Raw genomic sequence first — 16500 nt, 5'->3', positions numbered from 1 at the left:
GGTATAAAACCCACTCTTTGCAACAGAAAGCAAATGACAAAGCATTTGGTGTTGGGTTCAGCTGCCTCTCGTGCAGGGGGTGATGGAGGTGGTCCTGGAGCAGGATTAAGGAGCTGTGCTCAAAGAACCTCCCCATGGCTGAATTCCAGGTTCACAGCATCCTCCCCTTCACCAGTTCCAGCTGGGTCATCCCAGGAAGAGCCAGAAAATAGGGAGATTGCAAAAAATTGGAGAAAGGTTTGAATCAGCAGCTTGAACACCATGGAAAAATGTCCTAGTGGCTTTGCCATGTGAGTAAGGAGGTTTTCCAGATACTCTGACTTCATGGAAAGTGTTCATAGCAGTGAGCCAAGCTCCACAGCCTCACTGAAATCAATGGAATTTTATGCCAGATATGAACTGGGGCAATATTTTTATGGTGATGCCTTCACTGATACACTGACTGCTCAAAAAAAAAAAAAAAAAGGGTCATAAAGCTCAGTTTATGCTTTAATATAGGAACATGTGAATAATGCAGTTCCTGTATGATACTAAAAGGATGGGAGGAAGATCTTGTAAATTCTTTATTGATGCATTTAATGTTGCAGATATCTCTAAATCAATGATGTGATGAAGGGGCTGGGGCTGCCAGGTCCACGTTTCTTATTTGGGGCAGTCCAGTGGTTGGTGAAAGTCAGAATTTGGGTCATTAACTATTCATTTCCCTCCTGAGGTTGTGAAAAGGAGAGATACCAAGAAGGTCACAGAGACCTTCCTTTCATATAAAATGGAGTGGCACTGAGAGAAAGCTGGCAGAGACATCCTTGATACTGAGGATTAGTAGGGATGCACTTGCAGATCACTGCCCTGTGTCCAAAAATCCCAGACATCTCCTCCTTCCCTCCTGTCCAATGGCACCACATTTCTTTTGGTCTTTCAGGTAAATCTCCACTTCTTAGAGGCAATTATTAAGGAATACTCTTTTTTTTTTTTTTTTTTTTTTTTTTCTTGTGTGGGTAAGAAAACATGCAGTGCTTTTGTTCTGTAGAAGCAGTTGGAAACAAAAACCAAAAATACAACTCCTGCTCCCCGATGATCTCAGCATATCCTAAAGATTTAAAATAGAGAAGATAACATAAGCAAGAATTCATAACATGCTTATAAAAGCCTCCTGCATTTTTTTCAGCTCTTCTCATGCTGTTTGAACACAGAAAGCTTGTGAAAAACCTGGATACAGCTGATGTATCTCCTGCTATAGCTCTGCTGGAGTTGAGATGAGCTACATAAGCAGACAATTTGGCCCATAATTTTTCTCACAATCAGCAATTTTAAAAAAAATCTCTGAAGGCAGTGGGTGTTTGAACACTGTTAGCTCTGCTCAGGCTGACATCTCCCCTTCCCACTCCATCCTCAACCAAGCCCTCCCTGCTCTTTGGAGCCTTGGAGATGCTGCAGCCTGGAGCTGGAGTAGCCCCAACACCCAGACCACACTTGTGCTCAACCAGGCTAAGACCAGACTACAAGAGGAATAAATTCCTCCAGGCCTGTCCTCTCACTTCCCCAAAATCCTAACATTTCAAAGAAAATCCATCCAAAATTGCCTCTACTTCAGCTGTATCACAGCAATGTCATGTCCTCTCTTCTTCTATAGGTAAACTGAGGCATGGAGGGGCCACCTGTCCTGCTGTAGATAAAAAAGGGTCAAGCACAGCAATAGAGATTTCAGCCCCAGACCACAAACCCTGCTTGTGGGGGTAAGTTTCTTCTTAAATCCAAACTCATACTTTAACTGAAAGTCTGTCTTTAAATGACATGAGTGCAAAACCTGTGGTTTCAGCAAAGTGTTTCTGTCAGACCTGAAAAACCCTGGAGCTTTTGGTATTTTATTATGTTAATTTAAAATTTGTTAAAATTAATGGGAAAAAAAATAATAAGAAAAAAAAATCATTAAAGGAAGCTTTTTCTTTTAACACGTATAAACTCAAAGAGATTGATTAACTGACTATTTTTTCCAGTCGTTAGGTAAATGAAGTATTTTGTTCTTTATTTACCTTTACAGATACCTGAGGACAGCTTCACAGCAGGGTTTATGTTATACCCCACGAAGCAGAAAGTTTGTGGGCTTAGGGAAATGTTTTGATTTAACATTTATAACAGATCTGACTCATATGCAGAGCTTTGTCCCATTAAGATATTTCAATATATTAATAGAACTGATAGCAGGAAAACTTAAATATAAATGTATTTTTGTCTCAGAATAATTTGAAAATGCTAAAAATTTTAATTTCAGTTAAAATCCTCCACTTATGTTAATGTGTCTCATGATAATGGTATTTTGGGGCACATTATTCTCTCCCACGGCCTTCAGACTAGGCCTTCTACCTGTCTACTTCAAAGAAAAATTTGAAGCAATTTCTGAGATGCTGTTATTCTTTAGCTGATTTTTATTTTTTTTTTAATTTATTTTGATAGTAACGGAATACTACTTTGCAAATATTTTGATGGAAAATCCCTAACAATTCAATGAACTCAATTTGATAATTCAAATGGTCTAAGTTCTATGGAAAGCAACATCCCAAATCTATAAGTAAGGAAAACGTATACACAACATTTTAGTTGTTTTATTATGTTTGGATCTTCCTTGGTTGTGTCCTTCTGCCCTCTCTGATGATGATTGAGCACTTTTATGGGTTTGGCTGAGTGTTCTGCCTGTTTGTTACATCCCATAGGTGTGGAGGGGTGCAGGAAAATGAGAGAAGAGGAAGGATGGAGGAAAGAAAGGATGGAGGAGAGAAAGGATGGAGGACAGGAAGGATGGAGGACAGGAAGGATGGAGGACAGGAAGGATGGAAGACAGGAAGGATGCCTTCTGAGGAGCACTGTTTCAAATCCATGTCCAAATTTTTGTGACCACCCAGCAGCCTTAAAAAGGTATTTTTCTCTCCTTTTCCATCACCAGGCAACTTCTGAGAGTAGTGATATTCAGTGCTAACAGGCTGCCAGTCCTTTTTCCATCCTGTAGATACTGATATTCCTGTGGCCAGGAGATCTTCAGATGCAGATGCTGGATTGTTTGAGATGTTTCCAACAGGTTCAGCTTATTATCTCTGCTTCTTTGCTACCAAAAGCCAACCAGCCATAAAATAGCTGGTGCAGACACAAGAAATGGAACATGTCCCCTTTTTTTTTTTTTTTTTTTTTCCCCTGTGGTTGTATTTCATACTGAGCATTAAGGACATGTGCCCCCGTATGATCTAAAGTTAATAAAATAACAGTGAGATCCCAAAAGTACTAATTGGATAATATAGAGTGAGAAAAAAGGTACTGGGGAGAAAAAAAGAATCAAGAGGCACTATGAAGAAAAGGTGAGGGGAAAAAAGGAAAAAAAAAAAAAAAAAAAAAGAAGAAAGAGTGAAAGAGGGACAGGAACAAAAAGGACAAAAATGAAAGTAACACAAAAACAAAAATAGAGGAAAGGATAAAAGGAAAAAGTGCACTTGGAGGAGGCAAAATGGAGAAGATGAATGGGTGGGCTGAATGGAGGCAAAGGAAGAAGAAAGCTGAGTAAGGAGTGATGAAAGAACTCCAGAGTGCTCTGTTTGGCAGGTGCACCTCAGCAGGTTGCTTCTGATGGGCTCTCTCAGGGACACAGCATGGTACCTGGACTAATTTATAAAGGAAATGAAAAAGGAAATGGACTTGTTATAAATGAACACCATTAATTCACCTCTCTAGACTTCAGTGTTTGAACAGAGAGTATCAAACTACTCAATTGTCATTTGTCTATTCCATTCTTCTCTCCTGCCTGGTGGCAATGACTGGTGAGCACATGCTCCCCTGAATGGCTGCACAACCACTAATTAGCATATATATTGTTTGTCCTGGTACAAATTTATAGCAAACAGCAATATTTTACACTCCAGTAAAGTTAATAAATGAGGCTTTAGGCTATAAAAATTTCATGTTCTCTTGTGCAAAGGTCAATTATAAATAGTTAAGCACATATTCATCCAAAAGCTCTGGGCTTCAGAGCTGGAAGAATTAAATATATTTTGGTCAGTCTGTTTGCCAGCTGGACAAATTCCTCTCATAGAACCTCTGAGACACCTCTCTCCAAAAGACCAACCAGCTGTAGAGCACTTTTGGCTGTGTACATTTGACTAATGTACCATTTTAGCTGGGAGTAAGAAGATGCTCGGAAGTGTCAGAGGTGCAAGAGGATCACACGGGGCCAGGCTCAGGGAGACTTTAATGTTTGGAGTTGTTATCTCTGGGAAGGAGTTCTGGGGGTTAGAAAATCAGATGCATTTCCTCAGCAGCTCCAGTGATGCTACTAAGGCCAGAGGAAGACAATAAAACTGAGGAATATTAAAGCCCCTCCTAATTTTCAAGATAGAAGGCAATCTAAGCTTTAAGATACCTTTGATTTGCATTATGGGAACAAGTTGGAACTGCATTGTGGTCAGCACTATAAACCTCTAAAAGAGAGGCTGCCTATGCTCTAAAGAACATCATCTGCATATGAGGGATGGGAAGAGAGGTTTGCAGTTGCTTTATTACTGATATGAATCCTTTATAATACAGGTGCAATAGTAAGACTTACATGATGTCATATGTAAACATATAAAGACAAACATCTCTCCTCAAGACTGAGAGATTAAGGTAAGGGATCAGTGCTCTATGGATGTGTCTTCTTTCCAGTGCAGGGTTAGAGGAAAAGCATTGATCTTTCCTGCAGCAGCCTTCCTGGGAACAGAGGCATGCAAGGATGCAAAAATATTTTGAGGGATCCTGGGGAAAGTTGTCTGTGACAAGGGAATTCAGCTGGAGGACATTGGAAATGAGAGGAGGGACTAAACGGGATGCAGGATGCAGGAAGGTGCTTTCTGGAAAGAGACACTGTGAACAAGAGCATCTGAAGGCTTGAAGGAGGTTAGGGCTAGAGAAGGCTGGAGCTGAGATCAAGGAGGAAGCAGTGTTAAACAAACTGTCATCCAGCATTTGTCACCACTGTTAACCTGGTAACCAGGCAACTGAGAGATATATAAGAAGCTCACTGCATCATCTGGTGTGAAGAGATGTGTTTAGAAGGGATGAGAAAGGGCTTAAGAGCTCTGTGATTCATGGGATCAGCAGCTCCTTGTCATCAGGGGCTGTCAGGTGGGCAGCTCAGGGGACACACACAGGCACACAGGGACTTACAGGGCAGATGAAGGGTGGGACAGGAAAGCGTGGAAACGAAGGGAATAAATCAGCATAGATGGGGGTTGTACTGAAAATCCTCAACTTCAGTTATTGCCATCACCAGCTACCTCTGAATAGTTCCTGCAGTTGGTCCAAATGCAGTTTTTCACTCTGGTTTTATGCTTTTCTTCTCCAGGGCTGCACATCCAGAGGGTTTGTGGAGCTTCATTCTCATCTAGAGATGCACAGGCATTATTCCTCTACTTCCCAGAGCCCACTCCAGACACCATCAGCTCTTACCAAGGGAAGGAGAGCAGCTGGACTACAGTGACATTCCCCTCAGCAGCAGGTGACAATGGAGGAATAATGGTTTTGGAAAGGACCGTTGACATCCTGAGGCTGGCACGTCCACAGACTGGAGCAAGGAGCCCTCCAGGCTGGAATTGTTTCATGCAGGGAATGGTCTGAAGTTCTTACACAAGGGGTTTGGCAGGGAACAGAAAGCTGTGGGAAAAGGAAAGAGAAAATCAGGAATGTTTGGCACATGGAGAGCTTCAGGAAGGTTTCAGAACAAAGGAAGGAGAAGGGGTAGGAGGAAGGGGGAGATATATGATGCCACTGGAGGGGTTGTCAATTCTCCACATGCATCCAGAAAGAACTCAGCAGTCAAGGCTTGGCTGTCCCACCCACTTTGCTTTTTCTGGCTGAACTGGGAAGCTGGTTGTGGGAACAGAGGGTGTGCAGAGTTGCCAGTTCTCAGCTCCCTGTGAGGAGGAACCCTAGAAACCACAGACTTCTGTTATGCACTTAACAGTGAAGTTGGCTGAAGGTAAACTATTTCTATCAGGATAGTTTGGGAATTTCTTTCCCTGCATTTTCCACCTGATCCATTTATTCTCTTTGACATTAAGGGAGCTCTGCAGCAGCAGGCAATCCAGGAGAGAGCAAAAAAAGAACTGGAAAGAAATCACCCACGGTCAGCAGAAGTCTTTGGCTGCTTGGTGCCAGGGTAGCTCAGCAAAAGTCACCAGGAATGGGCAGAGTTTTGATTTCAAGAGGCCAGGCCTGAGCTGGGCTGCTCAGGGGGTTTGCATCTGGCCCCCAGAAAGGGAAGGGATGGTGATGTCTGCCCTTGGTCAGGGGGAGACAAAGCTCAGCAGAGAAGCCAGCCCAGCTGTGACTGTCATGTTGGCTTTGCTTCATCTGCAGTGCCTCTTAGTTACACAATGTTCATGTTGGGAACAGCTGCCAAGGTCCCTCCTTCAGCTTCTGCATGAGTTGGTTCTGTTGTGTTCTTCTCAGGATTCCAGTTTCAGGTTCTGGAGGGACATACTAATTTTGGGTTTGTCTCAAAGGTGACATAAATCAGACTCAGGAGATCCAAGAAGCTGAGTGCTGGTCATCTTCTTCCTATGTCCAGGCACCAGTTCTCATTGAGCTGTGAAAATATTTATTTCCATCTCAAAACATAAATGCTGACTGGGGGCTGGAAGGGACCTGAGGAGTATGAGAGGGGATGTCCAGTGCTCTGCATCATCAGATGATCAGCTCCAGCTGTGCTGATCTGAGTGGTTGTTAGGTACAGGTTAGTTGTCCACTTTCTTGCCTGGCTATATTAACCCCTCAGGAGTTCAAAAACTCATATAGATTTGGAAATTTGGAAGCTGAGGCTGGTCTCATCACAGCTTTCAATGTTATTATCTCCACTGGTCAGAGATGGATTCCAAACACCCTCAGGAATTCACCTTTAATAAACAGTTATGGGGTGAGGGGGTAGAGAGCATCCAGCAAGGCCCCTGTTATCATATCTTCCCCTTGTTCAGTGCCACTCTCACCTAAATATCTCTGAGCCATGCAGGGGCTGCTGGGGTGATGGGGAACTTATTGCAATTCATTTCTCATCCAAATTAAAATCAGCACATGCAGCTCACCTTGCTGTGCTTGCTGAGTGCTTCTGATGGAGCAGAATAAGGCCAGTGGGCCTGGGCAATGTCAAAGGTGGGAGGTGGACACTGCAGATCCACTTTTTTAATTGCAAGACTAACATTGGCCCAAATGACCCCCTTTTGTTTCCACTGAAGTCAATAGCCAAGCTTGTAAAGCAACAAGATTGCCTGCAGGCCACAGACTTCTTGAGGATGGGATGTAGCAAGTGTCATCTACAGCTGGAGAAGGCTGAAACAGAACAAAAATCCTTGTCCTATGTCAACTGACAATAGGTCCATCCATCCTGGGCCCCAGAGATGTTGGTCAAACACTTTTTTCCTGGCAACAACCATCTTCTGAGACCTGGGGCTTCTTCAGTTCTCCACTCAGGCTCTGTTGTCCCTCCTCCAGAAACAGTATCAGCATCCAAAAGTCTGCCACAGCCAGAGGTCCCTTTTAGTTTACAAGGGTGGCAGCTTAATGCAGTTTCTTCCCCAGAGCAGGACACGACCTCCTCGGGCAACATGAGGAGGTGTGGGGGGAAGCCAGGCTGCTAAAACCTTGATATGAGCCATCTGAATGACTTGCAGAATTCATTTGACTAAATAGCTGAAGGGCTTTGAGTAGTTGTTCTCAGGGTTATTCTCAAGTCTTCTCTCAACCATCATCTTCCAACACAGAGGAATAAAGCCCCAGCATCTTCAGTGGGAAGGAGTCAGTGGTGGGGCTCTTCACTGCTATTCAGAAATCTAAATTGCAAATGTTTCCCTTTGAAATCCCCTTGCACTTGGGAGTAGAGGCATGGGCTCCAGGGTTTATTTTATGTTTTATTATTTTATTCCCATTCTTCCATCCTTGTCTTCAAAAGGTGCTTCTCACAATGCAGAGGGAGGATCTATTTCTTAGTTTAAGAGGGAAGAAAGTAAATGTGGAACAATATTTGACAAAATAAGCCTGTAAGGGGAAATCTTCCAGCAGTTTTGCTTTTTATTGCAAGTTATTATGTACACCCCCTGCTCTGACATGATTTTGTAATCTCAAATACTGTCATGCAGTAAAAAAACCAAAAACAAAAAATGACACAAAACCAAATAGTATTGCCTCTTGACCTGGGTTGGTGTTGGACACCTTGGGCAGGGTTACCCATAAGGTAATGTCCCTGATGTCCCTGTTGCCTTTGACAACAGCTCTTGTCCCCTGCTTTGACTCTGTTGCCTCATTTCTATATCTGCAGAGCTTGATTACTTGGCCAAGAGCAGGGACCCCCCCAGCTGAGGCAGGAATTGGAGCCTCTGAAGCTCTTTATTCTCATATGTATACAAGCTCTGCCATAGATTTAATCTCTTGGTTTTATTGACCCATTTTGTGCCTCTGAAGCCAATTTTCAAAGCCTCTTAGGGGCAGGTGTGTTCCTGTGTCCTTGTTAAATGGCCACATGCCCTGGAGATCCCAATGGAGCAGCATTGCTTCATCTCCAGGGCTCAGACTCCTAGTGCCAGCTCCACACCCCTTCCCTGGAGCCCAGGAATGGGACTGCCTTGGAGTCAGGCAGAGGAAAGCTGTGAGAGGCAGAAGGGGAGGAGGAAGGACTGGAACAAACTCAAGAAAAAGGCTTGAAAATAAGAGAATAGCTGGAGAATGTGATTGGCCATGTCAGACCAGGATGGGGAAAAAAAATCAAGACAGAAGAAAAGGAAAATAAGATGGTGTTAAACATAGAAAGAGTGGTTGGGGTAGATGAAAGTGGAAGAGTAAAGGTTTGTGGGAAGAAGAAGAATCAAAAAGAAATTATATAATGGAAAAATGAGTCCGAGGAAGACAGGGGGAGAAGGGGAAGTTTAGCAAAAAATTTTGCAGTTATTCATCCTAGAGTTTCTGAGCCTAGTTTGTGGATAAGCATTCTGGGGCTGTGTTGTAGAGGTTTTCCCTGACACATGAGTGTCAGCCTTTGGACTGTACCTGGTGATGGTGGCCTCATAAGAGAACTCCACAGCAAGAATGGAACACCAAGAAGGAGCATTTTTTGTACAGGTTGGCTCATCTACTCTTGGGCAAGGCAAAAGATTGCTCTGGGCATGCATGAGAGGCAGCTTAAGCTCTTCTACCCTCTCAAACATCCTGCATCCAGACTTGTGATTCTTCTGCACAAGGCTCAGCCCTGCAAATTGCCAACTGGGTGGCCCTGGCTCAGGGCAAAGCTCTTCCCAGTGTATTCCCAGATAAACAGATGCTTAAGGCCTGCACAGAATTGGGGCCAGCATGCTCAGCACCACACAGCACCAAGGCAACAGCTTAAGTTTTCATGTACTAACTTGCCAGCAGCTATTTTTGGGTTACAGATACTTCTGGAGAAATCTTGATTCTCAAGCTGATTTTATATATATATAAGCATATATATATATATTTATATTAATAAAGCATATTTCCTTTGATATTTTTCATACTCAGCAAGGTGAATATGCTAGCCAAAAATGTTATCTTTTTGTGCAGGAAGCAACAGAATGTGCATACCAGGCTTTGAAACCTTCTTGACTAAACATAAACATGCTCAGGAGGATGCAAGCCCAGCCCATGCCAGCCCAGGCTGTCACCTGCCCTCAGGTCAGTCTAAGGCACAGAGGATTTGCCTCTCACCAGTGCTGGGTGCAGTGAAAGACTGAAAAGCAGCCCAGGGTCACCTTTCCAAGTCACTAGTGATGCTGCCACACTCATGGTGTTGCCCCCAGGTTTGTTTCTCAGTGTTATGATGCAGCCAACATGAAGAATCACAGTCAGATGAACCTGAATGGTTAAATTTAATCTATTCTTCCTGTTAAGCTGTCAGAACACGCTGAGGGGCAGAGGACAGAAGGAACCCATCTCTCTACTCACTGAGAAGCTCACAGGATTTAATTATGTTCACATTTGGCCTGGTGATCCTATGCACCCTTTCTAATGCAACTGCCTGGAGATCTATTGTGGTTCACCTGGCACCTTAGACAAACAACTGGTACAGATATTTTCTCCTTGCTCTAATTGTCCTGGGATAAGTCTTGCTGTGAGAAAACAGCTCTGCCTAGGTGAAAGTGGTCTTTTAAAAACTGAAATAAAATAGCACAAAGCTCAGCAGCTTCAGTGACACTGCCTGCATGCCATGTGTGAGAAGGAAAGGGATGGATTGAGAGTTGATCCCTACCTTTCATCCATGCAGTGTGCTTCCTACATCTGGGGAATGTTCTCTCAGTTTTGTGAAACAAAAGCAATGCAAAGAAGTCCCACCATCCTCTGCTTCCACCCCCAGCTGGGTTAAAATTGTGCATTCAGGAAGCAAGTCCAAATGGATTCTGTTTAATAAATTCTGTTTGAAAGCTGGAAGGAGGTTTGCAGTCAGCAGAGGAGGAAAGTACTGGAACAGCCTTCAGCAGCAGGAGTGGGTGGCAAGCAGCAGCCTGACTGGTTTTATGATGAAGCTGGATCAGTTTACCAGTGGGATTGTGTGGTGCAGTTGCCTGAGCTAGCAGAGGGCTGGATGCAGTGACCTTTGAGATCTCTTTCCATCACGTGTTCTTCAGCTGCAAGGAAGTCATGGTACATAATAGACAAAGTTCATTTTTTTTTCATGGAAGCTGCTTTGGTTTACACCAGCTGAAATCCTGCCCTAGTGTGGCCAAAGCCAAGGCTGGCAACCTTTAATCCTTGGAATGTGTGATAACACCTCAGCCCTCTCTGCCTCTCTGGCCTCCTGATAATGCCAACGGTGTCTTTATTCTGTAACATTTTTTTCCATTGTAGAGATGTTAAGAGTGGCCTATGTGGTGGCCACATTCAAATATATATTTTTCCCTTTGTCTGGCAATAAAAGAGATCTTGAAAGAGCAAGGATGGTGGTGAGAGTGTCAGGTGGGGTCACAAGGCACAGGCATTCCACAAAAGGGGAAAAAATAACAGTGAGAAAATACCTCAAAACACTTTCCAGAAATAACAGCCTAATTAATACAGCTTTTGTTTGCTCAGTAGCTGAACCTCCTTTTCCCATGCTTGGGAATGACTACTGGGGAATAGTAGAAGGATCACAACTTTGTTTCTGAGCTTTATCCCTGGCAACCTGCATTGATAAAGAAATGTGTAGGAAATCAGGGGGCCAGATACACAGCATGTGAACTCTGGGTTGTCTCAGAACTAACCAGCACAATGTGAGTGTGGGATATAGAATACTAACAATGTACTGACTATTTTTTTAATATATATATATATATTTCACAGAGGGATGGTGTGCCCCCAGATGAAGTGCTAGATGGACTACAAACACAGAAGAAAAAAGGCAACCTGCAGAAGCTTACAATTCAAGTAAGTTATGACACAGAAAAATAATTCCAGGAAAAAATATTTGGCAAATAAATCCAAAGAATTAATGATCTCAGTTGTAGGAGGATAACTCACAGAAAGGCAAAATGAGTCTAATAAATTAGCAAGAAAGAAAATTTGCCTAATAAACCTTTGGCTAGAAGTTAATCATTGCAGTGCACAAGTACAACATAACTTTCCTCTGGGTGACCCCAGGCATGGGGAATGTCTCTCTGTGGATGTTCCAGTCTGGACATGCCAGAGTTGGGGAGGAAAGTGAAAACAGAGGGTTTGTTTCATTCCTTTATGAAACCCTCAAATCCTTTGCTCATCAGATGTCTCAGTGTGCACCCAGTCCTTCCTGATGGGAGACTGGCACTGGGTTTGTAAATGTAGCTGTGAAGCTTTGTGAGATTTCCAGCTTTGTAGGGCTTTTTCCCCAGTTTCTGTGGTCAGCCATCTCTTGTGCTGTTGTTTCTCTGGAGGTCTGCAGAGATGTGCTGTGCATTCACTACTAAATGCCAGTGTTGGACTCATACCTATGCATTTGAAGATACCAAAAGGAGGACCTAGTTTTATAGCTCCATAAAATAAATTTATCCAAGCTGCACAGGAAAGCAAGCCCAGTTGCAGATGTTTAGGACTAATTGATCCTCTGGGAAACAGCTCAAGGGTACAAAAATTCATGATTTCTCCTAGTGCCCCATATTACCAAGAAGTACCTCTACATTGCCATGGGAACTGCATGGAGATGTCCCTGGGAAGGGCCAGGTTAGAGCAGGGAACAGACCAGGTCAGGACTCTGGGAATGATGTTCCCAGAGAGGCATCTCACTCATTCTTTCCAGCACACACAATATTGTGTTTTCTGTGCATCCCCACTGCAAGTGAGGAAAGACTTAAAGTGCTGTCTAAAAGTCCACTTTTCAGAAACCTCAGCAGCTGCCCAAGGACACCAGTTTGCTTAATTGCTGTATCAGTGCATTCAGAAATTCTCACTCTCTCACTACTGAAACGTGTGTTCTCCTTTTGTCCTTGAAACCAGCCACCTCCTTGCAAAGTGATTAAGGTAGTCCTGTGCCTGCTGAACCCTGCACAACTTTTTTTCTCCATCCCCCAAAAGATTTCATCCCTTCTGCTTTCCTACTATCACCAAAGAGCTTTTTCCTTGCAATTTATTATGTTTGCACTCATTTGTTTTCCTTCAGACAGTCTTTGAGGTGCTGCATCCAGTGACCTCTGGCAAAGGAATGGGAATAGTGCACACTTTTATCCTGGCACTAGGCAGCAGCAGTGACAAATTGGTTTAGTTTTCTGCCTGACACTGGGGGGTTTGAGCATGGAAAGGAGGGGTTATTAGTCTGGAATTATTCACAAATCTGAAATATGCATTGTAATCTGTCCTCTCTGATGGTATTTAAAATATATACTTGGCTTTGTCTATTACACTCTGGGAATGCAGGAAGTTTTGCCTGAATGGATTGAACTTTCTGGTGGGAAATATACTTATTATCACGGTATGATGGGTTTTATTATTTTTAATTATTTTTTAACAGCTAAATATGCATGTTTAGTTTTGTATGGATGTATTCAGCTCTGCTAGGAAAAGGAACAGCAGACACATCTCCAACCACACTTGCCAGAACGAAAATAGCCAACCACTTGCCAGTGAAGAGAAATTCAGAGCTGTGCCACACATCTCAAAACCCTTTGGGAATATTTTGGGAGAAAAAAAAAAAAAAAAAGCACTGCAAAGCCTTTAAGATCTACTGTTGACAAGCACTCTCTGGCAGGTGGGTATTGTTGCCTTTATTATATTCCTCATTGATTTAAAAATTAAGTAAAGGTTATAACACTTGAGAACTTTTCCATAGGAGCTGCATAACCACTTCTAAAAGGACACTTGTGTGTTCAGCTCTTCATCTCCTCTTCTGCCTGTGCTGGTTGTTGTTGTTGTTATTGTTTGTTCTGAGGATGATTTGTGCAACATTCTGTTCATCTCAGTTTAGTGAACCTCCAGAACAGGATTTTCACTGTTCCCATCTCCCTGTGGTTTCCTAACCTCAAAGGGAAGATCTCGGCCTCCTCAGAAAACTCCATTTGTGTTCCCTCCTCCACTCTCTTCTTTGTGGCTGATGTTATCTTGTGTTATCTTAATTACATGCTTTAAGGATGCCTGCTGCACAGATCACTGATGGGGTTTGATGTTTGTTAATATCACGTTGCATTATGAAAATCTGGTACATTAAGACCTTGGTGTCTTTCCAAATTATTCTGAAGATACAAAAAACTTAATAAGCAATCCACTTTAACTAATACAGACTAATAGGCTGAGAAGGGAGGGGGTGAGTTGGGGAACATGTTTATTTGAGGGGTTGCAAGTGAAATGATTTAAAGAGCCCCTGATCAGGACTTGCTATTCAAGGTCAAGATTTAGAGTCAAAATTAGAGTTAGTACTGGTGGGGAGAGTAGATATCAATTTGTGGTCAAATCAAGTCAGCCCTCTCACTTGTATTTAATTTTTCCCCAACCAGTAATTTGTCTTTAAATGCAAACACTTAGCTAAATCAGGTGCAGATGGCTGTTTTTACCAAATGAATGCTGTTTTATCACTTTAAAAGCTTTTGTTTTTAGTCAAGTGAAGGAAGTGGGCAGCACTCCCTTGTTTTTGAAAGAAGAGCATATGCTTTTTAATTTGAAATGTAGCACTAATAGCATTATCCACAGGGGGATAGGCTGTGCTATTGTGGATTGTGGATAATGCATTTATGCTCAAATATCCTTTATTCCCTCCTGAGTGAAAGAATTTAACAGCATATTGTATTACCATGCCGTGGAGAGTACAGTTTACTCTGAGAGTGAATTTTTTGACAGTATCAATTCTTGTTTTGTTTTTGCTTTGTTAATTTTTAGGGAATTTTTTGACAAATTTACCATATTCTTGCAAGACTGTATTGAAAAAAAAAACCCAAACCCCACCCCAACAGTGAAAAAACACTGTCAAGGGGAGATCTGGAGGTAAAGCAGACAAGAGGCAGAAAGACTTTCAAAACCAGCTTTATTGATACATCATCTTTTTGCTTTTCTCATTCTCTGCTCTCTTCTCACCAGAAGCTGGTGCTCATGCTACAATGGTGCTGAGCTGGGGATGCAGCAAAATGGAGAGAAAGTGGCTTTGAGACAAGCAAACTCAGTCCATTTGTGACTTTTGGTAGCAAACTCCTTTTCCCCAGGGCTGGAAGACAAATGGTTTAATAACCCAGAATGCTGTGCTCTTTGCTTCAGCAAAGTTGACTCTCTACATTCAGCCTTATTCACAGGTATCTCCAACAAACTCCTGGGAAAATGCTGAACAAATGGAGATCAGGGCTCAGAGGCCCAGGGCTGGCCTTGCATTGTTTGCTTTTCATTGTAAGCCTTATCTTGCTGTGTCATATGGTGAAAAACTGGAGCTTTGCCTCCAAGATTGCAGTGGGGAGGCAAGAAAAGCTTGTGTGTATTTGTCTGCAGGTGAGTTTTATAAATGAATGTACTGATACAGCCCTCAACAAAAATACAAGGGGGAAACCATGAGCAAGAGACAGCAAGAACAAGTCCTCACTTCTCCTTCTTGTGGTTTTCTGGAAATGAAAAATACTCCAAGGCAGCAAGCACAGCCATAGCTTTAGGTAGATTGGGAGAAAGAAACCAGGTCTTCTACTCAGTTCCCATCTGTCCCAGGATCTTGGGATGTCCTGGCAGTGTCAGGGACCATAAGCCAAGCCTGTTAGAGATAGCAAAATAGACTCAGGAGACTGAGGAGGAGAAGCTTGGAGGAAAGAAAACACCACAGCCCACAGGGTGCAAAGTTCAAGTGTCATGGCAAAGGAGAGAAAGGAGGTTTTTGAAATCAAGCTGTCTCTGAGTGCTCACCCCACTGCTTGGTAACAGGAACCACAAAAAAAATTTGCTGCTGTCCCCCAGGAGAATTCAGCTGAGCAGTTGAGGCCACAGCTGGAACTGGAGCTGATGGGCAGCAACTTCTTCAGATCTGTTCAGAACCAGAGGAGATCCATCCTGCAGCTCCACTGGCAGAAACACAGAGCACCAGTGCTTTGGTATTCAATCCCAGTGCTTTACTGTGAAGCATGGTAATAGCTGTCTCTTTTTCCCAGTTTTAGCCATGTGAATGTTTAGAAGTCTAAGCTCTCCTCCTCCTCTACAGGCTGGGAGGAGAAAGGAGGCATCTCCAGTGAGTCACCTCCCCCTGCTTGCAGGGCCAGAAGAGGGTGGGATGATTCATTCTCCAAAGGTAACAGTCTCTCTTTCTGGGGCTGAAATGCCTATAGTTTCAACTGAAAGTCTAACTTTTGGAGGGCAGAAATCAGCCATCTTTAGTGCCACATTTGTCTCGAGTTATTTTCAAAATTCAGAGTGAGGTGAGAAGGCTTCCTTTTCAGTAGATGGCCCCTTCTAAGGACAATTTTCTGCTTTCTCCTGGGATCTACAAATCTTGGTCCTTCAAAAATTTTGCTGAAATCCTTTGCTGAAGTTTCATGGCATCAGACTAAAAAAATAAAGCCTGTTGGAAATGTATGGAGAAGTCACTTGACCTATCCCCAAGCCACAGCTAGAAAACTGCAGTTAAGTTTTGTTATCCTTATTGTTTCCTCCTTTCAAGAATGTCTTCCAACCACCAGTAAGAACATTTCAGGTGTCCTCAGTGGGCTTTCATCCAGGACTGCAGAGAGAGCAATAGCAAAAACTCAGTCACAGAGGCAAATCAACAGAGGGGAAAGGTAATGACAGCTGAGAGCTGAAAGGTGTAATTATGAGAGAGGGGAAACAAAGGGAGGTGCTTTAAAGATGGAGTGGAGGAACAAAAAGAGGTGCTTTAAAGATAGAGAAGTGGAGGAACACAGAGAGAATGCTCAGTGGAGAGGAGATCTGGGCAGGAGGAGAGGGACAAGCTCAGACCCTTCAAATCCACATCCCTCCAACACTGCAGCATCACTGCCATTTGAAAATGCCTGTCTGCTCCTCTGTTTAATCATTGCTGCACTTTTGGGTATAAGATGCATAATTAAACCTGGGAGTAGAATACTGCAT

The 16500-nt window shown here is 43.0% G+C and overlaps 1 long non-coding RNA gene across 2 annotated transcripts; it reads right to left on the bottom strand.

The window, feature by feature from the left end:
• Positions 1-539: 539 nt before the first annotated feature.
• On the bottom strand, positions 540-10606 carry LOC139806485 (uncharacterized). 2 transcript variants are annotated; one of them, XR_011730250.1, is made up of 3 exons: positions 10265-10606; positions 5464-5667; positions 540-1087 (listed from the first exon to the last, which is right to left on the bottom strand). It is a non-coding gene; the product is annotated as an uncharacterized lncRNA (long non-coding RNA). The 2 variants fall into 2 exon arrangements; XR_011730251.1 differs by lacking the exon at positions 540-1087 and adding an exon at positions 3171-3644.
• Between the last annotated feature and the right edge of the window lie 5894 nt (positions 10607-16500).

Source organism: Heliangelus exortis, chromosome 22 (assembly GCF_036169615.1).
Source record: "Heliangelus exortis chromosome 22, bHelExo1.hap1, whole genome shotgun sequence".
Lineage (NCBI taxonomy): Eukaryota > Metazoa > Chordata > Aves > Apodiformes > Trochilidae > Heliangelus > Heliangelus exortis.
The sequence above is the reverse complement of the archived record's forward strand: the minus strand, read 5'-3'. Positions and strand labels throughout refer to the sequence as shown.